The sequence below is a fragment of the Balaenoptera physalus genome (assembly GCF_965194825.1).
Source record: "Balaenoptera physalus genome assembly, chromosome: 3".
Lineage (NCBI taxonomy): Eukaryota > Metazoa > Chordata > Mammalia > Artiodactyla > Balaenopteridae > Balaenoptera > Balaenoptera physalus.
Window position 1 is genome coordinate 42,298,167 of NC_138890.1, and position 13,509 is coordinate 42,311,675.

Sequence of the window (13,509 nt, forward strand, 5' to 3'; positions counted from 1 at the left end):
TCTCTACCTTATTTCTAACTACAAGAAAAGAGTATGGCATGTGAGCCACAAAACCAGTATAGAGACTATACTTGTCTGGAAAAGAAATGATAAAATGATGGTCTCAACACAGGCATATGCATTTTTGAGTGTTTTATTTATATCAAACTGGATAAAATGTGTGTATTTCTCATAGAGAAAAGACCTGTTGAGGTAGAAATGTACCTTTCAACTATTCATGGGTAAACGAGTACACTGGGGAGATTGTAAAAGTGCAGATTGTGATTCAGTAGGTCCGGTGGGCCTGAGTTCTATTTTTTTAACAAGCTCATTTTTAACTAGTGATGCCACAGTCTCTGATTCATTAACCACAACTGTGAATATCAGAGACATAATTAGAAAGGTAAAAATTCACATTTAATTTTGAACATAAAGTGTTTTATGGATTTTACACCTTTAATAGAATAGTGAGCACAGCAGCAACAATCATTTGTGAGTATTTACTATAGACTGTGTATCTTTCTAATTTTTTTGTGTCGGATTCCAGGAAAAAGGCCTGGGCTGCGGCCACAGTGGGCGTGGCCCCCCGGCCGGGCCGCCCCTCCAGGACCCCCGACGGGGCCCTGCGCTCCTGGCGGCTCCCTCCCCCGCCGCCCCGCTCCCTCCCGGAAGGCCTCGGGGCAGAGCGGTCCCACCCATTGCGCGCTGAAGAGAGCCCGCGTTTCCTCAGAGCTGGAACTCCCGGCTCAGGCGGGGTCTCTTCCCTCCGCCTTCACGGAACTGCCCCGGAGCCCGAGGGGAGGGCGACCTCACTGAGGCTGCCGGCTCTGGAGGTTTCCCGGCGGCCGAAGCCATGACAGTCGCGGGGACGGCGGGCCGGGTAAGTGGGCGCCGACCCTCCGCCTGGTCCGGTGCCCGGGCTGCAGCACAAGACCAGCTTCTGAGGGGCAGGGGTTCGCTGCCACCCGCCACTGCTGTGCAGAAAGAGCGGCCTCCAGCGTCTGGTCCCCGGGAACTTCGGTCCGTCCTCTCACCCCTGCCCTCGTCCTGGCTCTCGAGGCCTGGTGGGCGTGAGGAGGGGGTCGGCCTGAGCGTCCTGAGGGGAAACGGGGCAAGGGAGGCGCAGGGTCCGGCTGCAGCGTCAGCGCCCCTCTTCCCGACTGCGGGAAAGCGGCTGAAAACTCCTCCCGAGGCGCGCAGGCCCCTTATTCAGCGGAGTCCCTCTGCGCTCCTTCCTCCCTGAGCTAAAGTACCGGGGGGAGGGGACAGGGCAGGGAACTGGCGCAGGTAATGGGGAACATCAAAAGGTGATTGTTAACTAAGGAAAGCCAGCTCTCCCAAGGTGAGGAATGCGGCGCTTTTCTTTGCCTGGGCTCACTGAATTCCTTCCTTTGATATGCACCTCAGCTCTCTGGGGCCTGCATTCTGTATTTGCATATCCTGAGTGCCTCAGGGCCCGCCGGCTCACATTGGAGGGCTGCAAGGGCTGAAGACGGTGACATCCTTTGTTTACTGATAGGGCAAGAACTATTCCATTTCTCACAAGCTTGAGGGGCAGACAGTGGAAAAAAGTCAGAGAATCTCACTCGGCCTGTACTTTGGTTTACATATAGATAATATTTATACTTAACTGTGCTAATAGAGGTTCTCAAGTCCATTCAACTTGTACTACTGCCCTCTATGTATCAATTTCATCAATATCATAAGATAAATGCCTATAGAATTGACCTAATCCATTTAAATAGGATAATGATTTTTAAAGGAAACATAATAGAAATATAACAACGAAACCTTTACCACTAAAGGCTGGGTCTGGAACACCCTAAATAAATGTTCCATTGTTAAAAGATTGAAAGATGTAGTCAATAGAAATATCAACAAAAATGACAAATAATAAGGGTAGCAGAATGTTGAAATGTTCTATCTTTATCATTAAAGTGGCAGAAAATCATTTATTAGTAGGCACTGGGGGCAGAAGATGCCTGATTTTATATCTGTGTCATATTTGTGCAGTTGTTTCAACAAGTAACTTAAAGACAAAATGGAAAAACAAGGAGGTTTGTGCCTGAGATCATGCTGATGTGAAACCAGGGATGGCCACCTTATGCCAGGTGAGTTAAGTTTACCTGGCAGGTAGACCGCAGAGCTCCTGGGAAGCAAGGGTTGGAATTTTTCTGCTGGGTGCCCCTTAGGTTCTGTGACTTGACTGACTGTGAGTCATGTTTCGGGAAAGACCTGATCACAGGAAAAGGGTGGGAATAGAGTGATTTGGGGAGCAGCTAACAACATTCATCACAGCTCACGGCCTGAATGAATTTGAAAGAAACAGGAAAACAAATGCTTCTTATGGAATCAGAGAATGTGAGGGCTGGACAATCCCAGAAAATGAGGAACACCCATCCCATTTTCCAGATGACAAAACAGAGGTCCAGAAAGGTGAAATCCCTCACCCAAGTTGCACCCGTCTCTCCTCCCCACTACGTGGTTCATGAAAGCAGGACTCTTCCTGTCTTGATCACTGCTGAACCCCAAAAAGGGCCAGGCATCTAGCAGCTGCTCCAAAAATGTGGGTTGACTGTAGGAACAATGCTATTTCTTTCTTTCTCACTCTTCTTCAGGATTGTGCCAAGAACTCCCCAGGTTGCAATGTAATTCGATAAATGTAAATATTAATTGAGTTTTGTTGTGATGAGGACTTAGGCTTTGAAGGTAACAGACTTGGTTCAGATCTTGGTTCTGCCACTCCATAGCTGTTTGGCTTTGGGAAAATTACTAAACCTCTCTGAGATTATTTCCTCCTTTGTAAAGTGGGGATAAATCTATCTGAGCCAGCAGAGCACCTGCATGAGAGATGTGCACTAAATATGGGTCTTTCTCACTCTCCTACGCCATCTCTCTGTTCTTCCCAGAGAAGCTGTACAGAAGGATATAGTACTTTTGTTTCAAATAGTTAACTAATTAATTAATTAATTTGTTTTTGGCTGCGTTGGGTCTTCGTTGCTATGCGCAGGCTTTCTCTAGTTGCGGCAAGCGGGGGCCACTCTTTGTTGCGGTGCGCGGGCTTCTCATTGCGGTGGCTTCTCTTGCTGCGCTTGTTGTGGAGCACCGGTTCTAGGTGCGCGGATTTCAGTAGTTGTGGTCTGCAGGCTCAGTAGTTGTGGCCCATGGGCTTAGCTGCTGTGCGGCATGTGGGATCTTCCCTGACCAGGGCTCCAACCCATGTCCCCTGCCTTGGCAGGCAGATTCTTAACCACTGCGCCACCAGGGAAGTCCGATATAGTACTTTTTAAAGAGGGGTTTGAATTTATTTCAGATTGTGTACATTTTTCTTGTAGAAAAGATTATTCCACTATAGAAACATAAACACGCAAATCCACTCCAAATGCAGTATTCTATGGTTTAGATATTATCAGTCACATTTTATAAGTAATTGGGCAAATGCCAAAGCACTAGGTAATGGGGCGTAAGAAGACTGAAATCTGGGGTGACCCCACCCCAATTTAAAGAGCAGGGTGTGCTTTTCAAATCCATGTTTCATCTGGTCTTTGTTTCTCATCCATCCTCTGTGTCTGCCTTTCTCAAGAAGGCTCAAATCCTCAGCTTTCACACCCTCCCGGCTGGCTGTGCCCCAGCTCCCGGCCTGGAACCTCTGCGTGCCTGAGTGTGCCTGCTCCCCCTGTGCATCACCAGCTTTGCCAGGGAGCTGCTGTATCGTGCACTGCTTGCTGTACCCAGAGTACCTGGACCCTTCTGGTACATGAAGTGCACCCTCCTCACCATGTGTGCAGCCCATCCCCTTACCTTATATCCTGCCTCTAAGCCAGGCTTGGGGGTGACTACAGTGTGCATTCAGCTGTGTGAGGTGCTGGGATCAAAGTGAAGTTCCCAACTTTTGAAGTGGCAGGCTTGAGGGGCACACAGTGATTTAAAGTCGGGTCACCTGACTTAAAGGGGGGGCTGATTGATTTAAAGCCAAGGCAGCTGACTTAAAGCCTGCATCCCTCAGCTGCAGGACGAGACCAACTTTGGCGGTGCACGGGTTTGCTCCAAGCCAGCACTGCTGTTCAGGTAGAGCTTCCAGCAGCACCTTAGTCCATGGGGACTTGGTCCGTTGTCTTGCCCCTGCCCTCAGAGGGGGTCCACCTGCTCTTCTGGAGGAGAATCAGGGAGGGGGAAGTGCAGAGTCCCGGCTGGAGTTGTGGCACCCCTTGTCTGATGGCCGGGAAGGGCGGCGGGGCTGTGTGGTGTCCTGGGGCTGGACTCACCAGGTCGACTCCGCCTCTCAGCCTCCTGACCTCACCCCACACACCCCACAAGAGTTTCCAATAATATGTAATTGCGCCTTAGGTTCTCGGTCTTCAAACTCATCCCCAGGCTCCCAGGTCCCTTGATTCAGCCAATTCCTCTGTGCTCTTTCTTCTATTAGATACAATCCCAGAGGGAGGGGCTGGGGGATGGGACTGGAGGAATGCCGGCAGCACTGGCCTCAGCTGACTAAAGAGATCTGGGGCCTGCGCTATCACACATGTGCGAGGACCCTTAAGGCGGAATCGAGGGGGCCAGTTAGAGGCAGTCCTTGCTGCCTCAAGTGAGTATGGATCACCGTCGGGTGGGGAGCACGCTGACCCCTGAGAAGTACTGTTAGGAGGATGTGTTCCTCCCTCGGCTTCAAGGACGTGGGTGAGCTTCAGGGCTCCAGTTCCCCTCCAGGCCTCCAGGTCCGACTGCACCTCAGCAGCCTTGCAGACCTCGCTTCCTGTCCCAGAGCTTGCCAGGCTCCAGGAAGTATCCAGACTGCAGAGATGGTGCCTGAGCGCTCCAGCTTAAGAAGTGCTGTCCCTGGGGACCCAACAGTGGAGGGAGGAAGGGGGAAGGGAGTAGGGGGGTTGGGTAGGGAGGGGTGGCTGCCCTGGGAGACTTTGAGAGAGAAATATCCACCCCCACACCCCCTGCCCCCTGCAACTGACCCATTGATGCCATAGGATCTCAGGGCCTTTTAGTCAGAGATGCCTCTGCTTCTTTACTCCTGTGTTCAAAACTATGCAAAACCAACTCTTCATCCTCTTGCTGCCTTGCCAGGACTTTTAAAGCACTGTTCTTTTGAAGCACTCGTTCCCTAAACTGCAGTTTGGAGCTGTCCCAGCTATTTAAAAGTGTTCCCCTTAAACTGAGACTAAATCCTACTCTTTTGGAAAAACGACCTTCACTTCAGGGGAGATCGTCTTTTCTGCACATTCCTTCCTTCTACTGTCCTCTTAAGAACCCCTGTGCTCAAAGAGCTTGGTGATTTATTTTTTGCTTGATGTCTAAAAGAAACCTTCCCCATGCACCCCAAAAAGCTTTCCTGGAACATAGGTGTTTCAAAACTATGACAGTGTTTTGCAGTTAGTATACCCTGGGTAGACTGCCTAGCAATCCCTCCAAGAGTCAGAGGTGAGCAACACCTTTACTTATTTGATGGGATGCCCTTCAAGTTTAGGAAGTTTCCATTCTTAGGACCCAGTAGATAAGACAGAGCCCTGGATGGCTGTGGCTGTGATTAGATAACTTCTGATGATTTTATTTCCCGTACTGAGCTGCTGCTTCTAGGTTAAATTCATTTTATTACCTGTCCATTTTTAAAGAAAGACTGACACAGTCACTGTAATGGGTCAGGAGTCTGAGCTCAGGGTTGCTCAAAGGTACTCACAGGGAGGAAGTTGGATAAAAATAGGTGGGTAAAATAGGAGGGTTGGCAAGTACAGCCAGGACACCTGTGTTCATCGTGCATACGAATAAAGGCCAGAATCTCCTCATTTATCTCTGGTGGGAAGTTCTGATGGTTTCACAGGATAAAACTCAGATCATATTCAAACTAGGAGATTTCCCCTGAGCATAAAAGGAAATATCCATCCCTAGCAGGAGTCGCTGCAGAGGAATAAAGACGCAGATGTAGAGAAGGGTCTTGAGGACACAGGGAGGGCGAAGGGTAAGCTGGGATGAAGTGAGAGACTGGCATGGACATATATACACTACCAAAGGTGAAATAGATGGCTAGTGGGAAGCAGCTGCATATAGCACAGGGAGATCAGCTCAGTGCTTTGTGACCACCTAGAGGGGTAGTATAAGGAGGGTGGGAGGGAGACGCAAGAGGGAGGGGATATGGGGATATATGTATACGAATAGCTGATTCACTTTGTTATACAGCAGAAGCTAACACATCATGGTAAAGCAATTATACTCCAATAAAGATGTTAACCACAACAACAACAACAACAACAACAAAACACCAAAAAAACTAAGTCAATCTAGCCAACGGAGACGTTGTATGTGTTTACAGTTCAAAAAATCCAGAAGAGAATCCTTTATTCTGTATGCAATGAATGGTCCATTCGAAAAGAAAAAAAAACTTTCTAAAACGTTGTTTGTCCATTTATTGTTCAGAACATCATTTATATACCTCTGCATTTCTTACTATTCAAAGCCAAGTCACGTGAGTTACAGGGAAAGGGCTGATTGATTTAAAGTTGGGTCATGTGATTTAAAACCCAGTGGCAGCTGATTGATTTAAACCCCGGTCATATGACATGAGGAGAGGGTGCTAAAACCTGCTTTTTCATCTCTGGCTCAGAATATCATATTTATAACTTGGTTTTTCTTAGGATTTAGAAAACTTGAGATGTGTCTCCTTGGAATCATCAGGAGAAAAATACAATATTTCAGGTTCATTCTTGAAACCAACTTCTCACGGTTAAGGTGTATTGACTAAAAGATCTTCCTTCTTCAAGAGATTCCAAACCTCTGTAAGTCACTTCATTGTAATTGGAGAAAAAAGAAGAATGAAATCAGGCCAGCAGCTGCGGGAGGCCAAGGCAGCCCCCAGGACTAGGGAAGGAGGAGGAGGAAGGGCTGAGAGTTGCCATTAGAGCAGACAACCTCCAGAGGGCGCTGAAGCACTGGCAGAGTCCACCTGCCACTCCCAGTTTGGCACTGCAGGGTCAGATTTGGGTTTGGATATGGGGTTGCTGTAACCCCAAGGAGGTGAGCAGAGAGGAGGAGTTGATTACCGGTCTCCTCTGACTCTCTGGCCCAAATTGCCTGGCTTCAGAGGGGGGACAGAGTTTTGCTTTCAGCAACTGATGGGGCACTTCCAGGCTGGTCGGGTTGCCCAGTGGCCCGACAGCCTGACAGGCTGACGGCGGTGTGACCGCCCTTTGTCTCTCCAGAATCTGTACATCAGGAGGTGCATGGTTGCGGGATCCCATTCACCGCCACCACCACCGCCCCCCCTCCCCCCCATGGGGTATGGCACCTTCCCTGGCTGTACCCTATGATCACCAGGTACTTGAAATGAATGCAAGTTTTTTGACTTCAAGGAAAAGCTCACATAACCGCTTCTGCCTCATAATGTGTGGGATTTACTATAATGGAAGGACATTATAAAGAACAGGTAGAAAACTCACCTGTTGGTCTCCATGTAGGAGTTTATTTTGTATGAATCCCTCCTACATGAGTAGATAGCAGAGGTTTATTTTTGTTCCCGTGTGTGTAGTTGTGGCAGAGGATGTAGGTGTGGTGATTTGAAGCCCTCAAAAAATATTCTCAGAACTCTCAAGACTCCTCTTGATTGGAAGGAACCGAAAGAGACATTGAAAAGGAGGAAAAGAAAGGGAGGAGGGAGAAAGAATGACTGTTTCTCAGTAAATTCACCTTCCTGGTTGATTGTTCTGTCTTCTCATTTCTTTTAACTTCTATGTATGTCTAATGGAATAATGTAGAAAGGCTGATTTTTATGCTTTAAAAGATTTTACATCACAAAGAACCTAGAAGTGGCTAACAGAACTTATTCAAATCAATTTTAGATAGACACTTTGGTATTAAATTTGTATACTAAAAATGGGTTGATCCAAATTTTCTCTTTCTTTTTGAGTGAATATTTATAACTTTTTTTGTGGATAATAATTTATCCTAGATATACAAAACTGTGAGAATGGGTACCATTTTTTACCACTTAAATGATTTCTTTTAAATGAAAAGATTGTACACTTTAAATGCCAATGTTTTGTCTTACATGCTGTTTTTTAATTCCTTGATTTCCAAAACTTGTGTTTATTTAATTGATTTCTATCTAATAATCTGTCTCCCCTTTATTGTTTCTTGCTTTATATTTTATTGATCTATAGTTAATTTACATTATTATATTAATCTCAGAGGTACAACATAGTGATTCATAAATGTTTAGGTTCTTCTCCATTTATAGTTATTATAAAAGAGTGGCTATATTCCCCATGCTATACAGTACAATATTGCAGATTATTGATTTTATACATAGGGGATTATACCTCAAAATCTCCTACCACTATTTTGCTCCTCCACCCTATCTCTCCCTGCTGGTAACCACTAGTCTGTTCTTTAATCTGTGAGTCTGTTTTTTTGTTGTTGTTGTTGTTGTATTCAATTTTTTAGATGCCACGTGTAAGTGATAACATACCATGCTTGTTTTCTCTGCAGCTTATTTTACTAAGCATAATACCCTCCACGTCCATCCATGTTCTTGCAAATGGCAAAATTTCATTTTTTGCTGAAATCATCATAAAAACTCTTTTGCATCCACTAACCTATTGAGGAACACTTAGTTTGACTCTATATCTTGGCTATGGCAAATAACACTGTTATGAACATTGGTGTGCAGTTATTTTTTTGAAATAGTGTTTGGTTTTCTTCTGATATACCCAAGAGTGAAATTGCTGGAAATTAGGGTAGTTCTATCTTTCGTTTTTTGTGGAACCCCCATTCTGCTTTCCACAGTAGCTGCACTAATTCACATTCACATCAAGAGTGTACAAGAGTTTCCCTTTCTCCACATTCTCACTAACCTTTCTTATTTGTGATCTTTTTGATGACAGCCATTCTGACAAGACTGAGGTGATATATCTCATAGTTTTGATTTGCATTTTACTGCCGATTAGCTATGTTTAGCATCTTTGTGAGTTCTGGCTGTCTATCTGTATTTTTTCCTTGGAAAAATGTCTATTTAGGTCTTCTCATTTTTTAAAAAAAAAAGATGTTGGGTGTTTTTTTTTTTTTGATATTGAGTTGTATGTGCTGTTTCTGTAGTTTAGATATGAACCCTTGCTTGGTCATCTTTTTGGGGTTAACCTCTTATCACGTGCAAATATTGTCTCTCCTTCAGCAGGTTGTCTTTTCATTTTGTCTTTGGTTTCCTTTGCTGTGCAAAATCTTTTAAGTTTAGTGAAGTCCCATTTGTTTATTTTTGCTTTTGTTTCATTTGCCTTAGTAGCCTGAACCTAAAACTGTTGCAATCATTTATGTTGAAGAATGTTCTGTATTTTCCTCTAGCGGTTTTATGGTTTCTGGTCCTACATTTAGGGCTTTATTCAGCTTTGCGTTTATTTTATATATGGTGTGCTAAAATAATCTAATTTTATTCTTTTCCATGTAGGTGACCAGTTTTCACAGTACCACTTATTGAAGAGACAGTTTTTTCTCCATATTGCCTGCTTTGTCATAAATCAATTAAATATAAGTGTGTGGGCTTATTTCTGGGATCGCTATTCTATTCCAGTGATCTTTGTGTCTGTGTTTGCTCCGGTATGATTCTCTTTGATTACTGTTGCTTTGCAGTATAGTCTGAAGTCAAGGTACGTGATGCCTCCAGCTCTGTTCTTTCTCAAGATTGTTTGGCTATTTGGGGTCTTTGTGTTTCTATACACATTTTAAAATTACTTTTTCAAGTTCTGTGAAAATGCTTTTGTATTCTGATAGGGATTGCATTAAATCTGTAGACTGTCTTTGGTAGTGTGGTTATTTTAACAGTATTAATTCTTCCAGTCCATGCACATGCTATATTTTTCCATCATTTCGTGTTGCCTTCAACTTCTTTCACCAATGGCTGATAGATTTCTGAGCACATGTCTTTTACCTGCTGAGGTGTGTTTATTCCTAGGTATCTTATTCTTTTTGATGTGATTGCATATGGTATCATTTTCTTAATTTTTCTTTCTGACAGTTTGAGTTTTGTTTTCTCTTCTTTTTCTAATTCCTTCAGGTGTAATGTTAGGTGCTTTATTTGATATTTTTCTTGTTTCCTAAGAATAAGCTTGTATCACTATAACTTCCCCCTGTGAACTGCGTTGGCTGTGTCCCATAGATTTTGGATCATTGTGTGTTCATTTTCATTTGTTTTGGGTATTTTTAGAATCCCTCTTTAATTTCTCCAGTGTTCCTTTCTTCCCCTTTTATTCCCTTCATCTGTGATGTGAGGACTATCTTTAATATTATGTTTGGATTTCTTTCAGTTGTGTGTGTGTGTGTGTGTGTGTGTGTGTGATTATTTAAGTTCCTGAGCTCTTAATTTCACATGGACACTACCAACCCTGCATTGTTACTCTCCTCCCCAACAGTTACTGAATTTGACCTTATATTTTACATCTACTTGTTTTGTGTGTCCCTTAACTTCGTATTGTGAATATAGATGATTTTATTACTGTTTTCTTTCATCCTTCCTATTAGCTGTGTCCATGGTTGATTTACTACCTTTGTTGAATATTTGCCTTAACCAATGAGGTTTTTCCTTTTGTAAGTTTCCTTTCCTAATTTTTATGTTTCAGTCATGGCCTTTTCTTTTTCACTTAGAAAAGCCCCTTTAAGATTTCTCATAAAGCTGGTTTGGCGATGCTGAGCTCTTTTAGTTTTGCTTCTCTGTAAAACTTTAGATCTCTCCATCAAATCTGAAGGAGAGCCTTGCTGGGTAGAGTATTTTTGGTTATGGGCTTTTCCCTTTCATGGCTTTAAATATACCATGCCACTCCCTTCTGGCATGCAGAGGTTATCCTGAAAAGTCAGCTGATAACTTTATGCAAGTTCCCATGTTTGTAACTTGTTGCTTTTCCTTTGCTTCTTTTAATAGTGTCTTTTAATCTTTATTTTTATTTTGCCATTTTAATTACAGTGAGTCTTGGTGTGGTCCTCTTTGGGTTGATCCTGTTTTGGCCTTACTGTGTTTACTGGACTTGGATGTCTGTTTTCTTTCCCAGGTTACAGAAGTTTTCAGCTCGTATGTCTTCAGGTATGTTCTACACTGCTTTTTCTTCCCCTTTTGCTTCTGGGACCAGTATAATGCAAATATTAGTACACTTGATGTTGTTTCACAAGTCTGTTCAACTTTCCTCATTTCATTTTAATCTGTTGTTTTACCGTTCATCTTCAGTGATTGCCAGTACTCTGTCCGTCAGTTTTCTGATTCATTCCTCTGTATCATTTAGTCTACAGTAGTTTTCTTTTAGCGTATTTTTCATTTCAGTTATGGCATTCCTCATCTCTGTTTTGTTGTTCTTTAATGGTCTAACTCTTTTTTAAAAACGTCTAACTTCTTGCTCTGGTCGTCCATTCTTCTCCTGAGTTCTTTGATCACCTTTACAGTCCTTACCTTGAACTCTTTCTTGAATAGATTGGTTATCTCCACTTCACTTAGATCTTCTTCTGGGTTCTTATCTTGTTCCTTCATTTGGATCGTGTTTCTGTGTCACCTCATTTTTGCTTAACTTGCTGTTTTTATTGCTATGTATGTAGTAGGTTCGTTACATTTCCTGACCTTGGAAAAATGGCCATTTGTAGGAGAGGTCCTATGTGTCCCAGTAGCCCACTGTGCCCTGGTCACTAGAACTATATGTTCTAGGTGTACCCCCTATGTGGGCTGCTTGGGGTCTTCTGTTGTGGTGGGCTGACTACTGTGGGTAGTCTGGTAGGCTTGGCTGTCCCCAGAATGCTTGTTTGCCAGGCTCTGCCTTGTATGGAGGCTGTCTGTGCTGCTTGGTGAGACTAAAGCACAAAGCAGGTGGATGCACAACTCTGGGGGACACCAAATCTAGTGCTGGTTCACTTATGGGTAGAACTGCAGTCCAGGTGATAATCAGGGCTAGTGCCCAGTCGCTGGTCCTGGGGCTATGCTGGCTACTGGGAGGAAGAGACAGGTTCTGCGTTCTGGCTGCAGGGCCCAGGAGTCGCAGAGTTGGTGTTGGATCACTGTTCCTGACACAGCTCTCTGCAGGGCCGGGGGTATCCCTAATCTTGTGTTGGCATTCTGATGGGCAGGGTCAGGACCCAGCTGCGTCCATGGCTGCTTCTGGCTTGCAAGTGAGTGTTCTGGTCACACGGGCTGCTGGGCTGTGGTATTCCTGGAGCTGGTGTGTGCCTGTTGGTGTAAGAGGCTGATCCCAATGCTAGAGCAGGTTTGCTGTTGGGTAGGTCCAAGCTCCATCCAGTCCCTGTGCAGTAATCTCCTGCCGAAGGTGAGGCTGACTCCAAGGCCACAGCACGCTCACTTGTCAGAGGGGCCGGGGACTCTGGGGCTGGTGCCTGTCCACTGAGGTGTGGAGGCTGGTCCTGGGGCTTTTGGTGGCTGGGCCCATGTCCAGGGGAAGCTGTGCATTGAGAGGGTCTGAAGGCAGCCTGTTTGCTAGTGGATGGGGCTATGCCCCTGCTCAGTTAGTGGCTTGGCCTGCAGCATCCTAGTACTTGTGTCTGTAGTCTGGTGGAAATGGGTAGGGCTAGGTCCTGAGGCTAAAAAGATAGAGGGAGGATTCTGAAATTATGCTTGCTGGTACCAGTGTCCACGAGGTAGAAGGAGCTCCCCCAAATGGCTGCTGCCAGTGTCTTTGTCCCTAAGGCTGTGCTGTAGTTGCCTCTTGCCTCTCTGGGAGACTCTCCAAGATCAGGAGGTAGGTGTGACCCAGGATCCTTTCAAAAAAAAATGACTGCTTCTGTTCTGATTCTCGGATCATGTGGGATTTTGTGAGCCTCTTTTAAGAGTAGAATCTCTATTTCCCACATCCCTCTGGCTCTCTGGAAAATAAACACTACGTGTCTTCAAAGCCCAACTTTCTAGGAACTCTTCTTTCCAGCACAGGATCCCTGGGCTTGGGAGCCTGATGTTGAGTTCATACCCCTGGCTACCTGGGAGCACCTCTGAAATTGTAATTATTCACCCATTTTTGGCCACCCACCTGGTGCTATGGGTCTTGACTCTGTTGAGATTTTGCCCTTCCTTCCTGTCTTGTCGACGTGCCTTCCTTATGTCTTTAGCTGTAAAACATCTTTTATGTTAGGTCCTGGCCTTTTTCATCAACTGCTGCTCTGTAAAGAGTTGTGATTTTGGTGTGCCCATGAGAGGCATCAAGCTCTGGGTCTTTGAATGTTACCATCTTGGACAATCTCTCCACTTCATTCTTAAATCATATTATTTAATTTTTCTTAGTATCTTATTTGATTAGCGACAGTTTGAAATTTATTATCACTCATGTTTACTTCGCCTGTTTAAAAAAAATGAATAGTGCATTCATTCATTTTGAAATGAAGGTAGTGACCTGTGAATTTCCATACCTCAAAAATCAAGGATAGGATAAAAGCCTTTTCTACCTGTGTTACCCTCAAACTCTGCACCCCACCCCAGCCTGGGGATTAACCTCTTGCACCCATGCTCACCTGTGTTTGGACCGTTAACCATCATTGCATCTGTATGTGTGTTGACAA

The 13,509-nt window shown here is 44.7% G+C and overlaps 1 long non-coding RNA gene across 1 annotated transcript in view; it reads left to right on the forward strand.

The window, feature by feature from the left end:
* The first annotated feature begins 717 nt into the window (after positions 1-717).
* Positions 718-13,509, forward strand: part of LOC309656969 — a 50,969-nt gene continuing 38,177 nt past the window's right edge. The window contains exon 1 of the long non-coding RNA XR_014261640.1: positions 718-859. This is a non-coding gene — a long non-coding RNA (uncharacterized lncRNA). The remainder of the gene's footprint in view (positions 860-13,509) is intronic.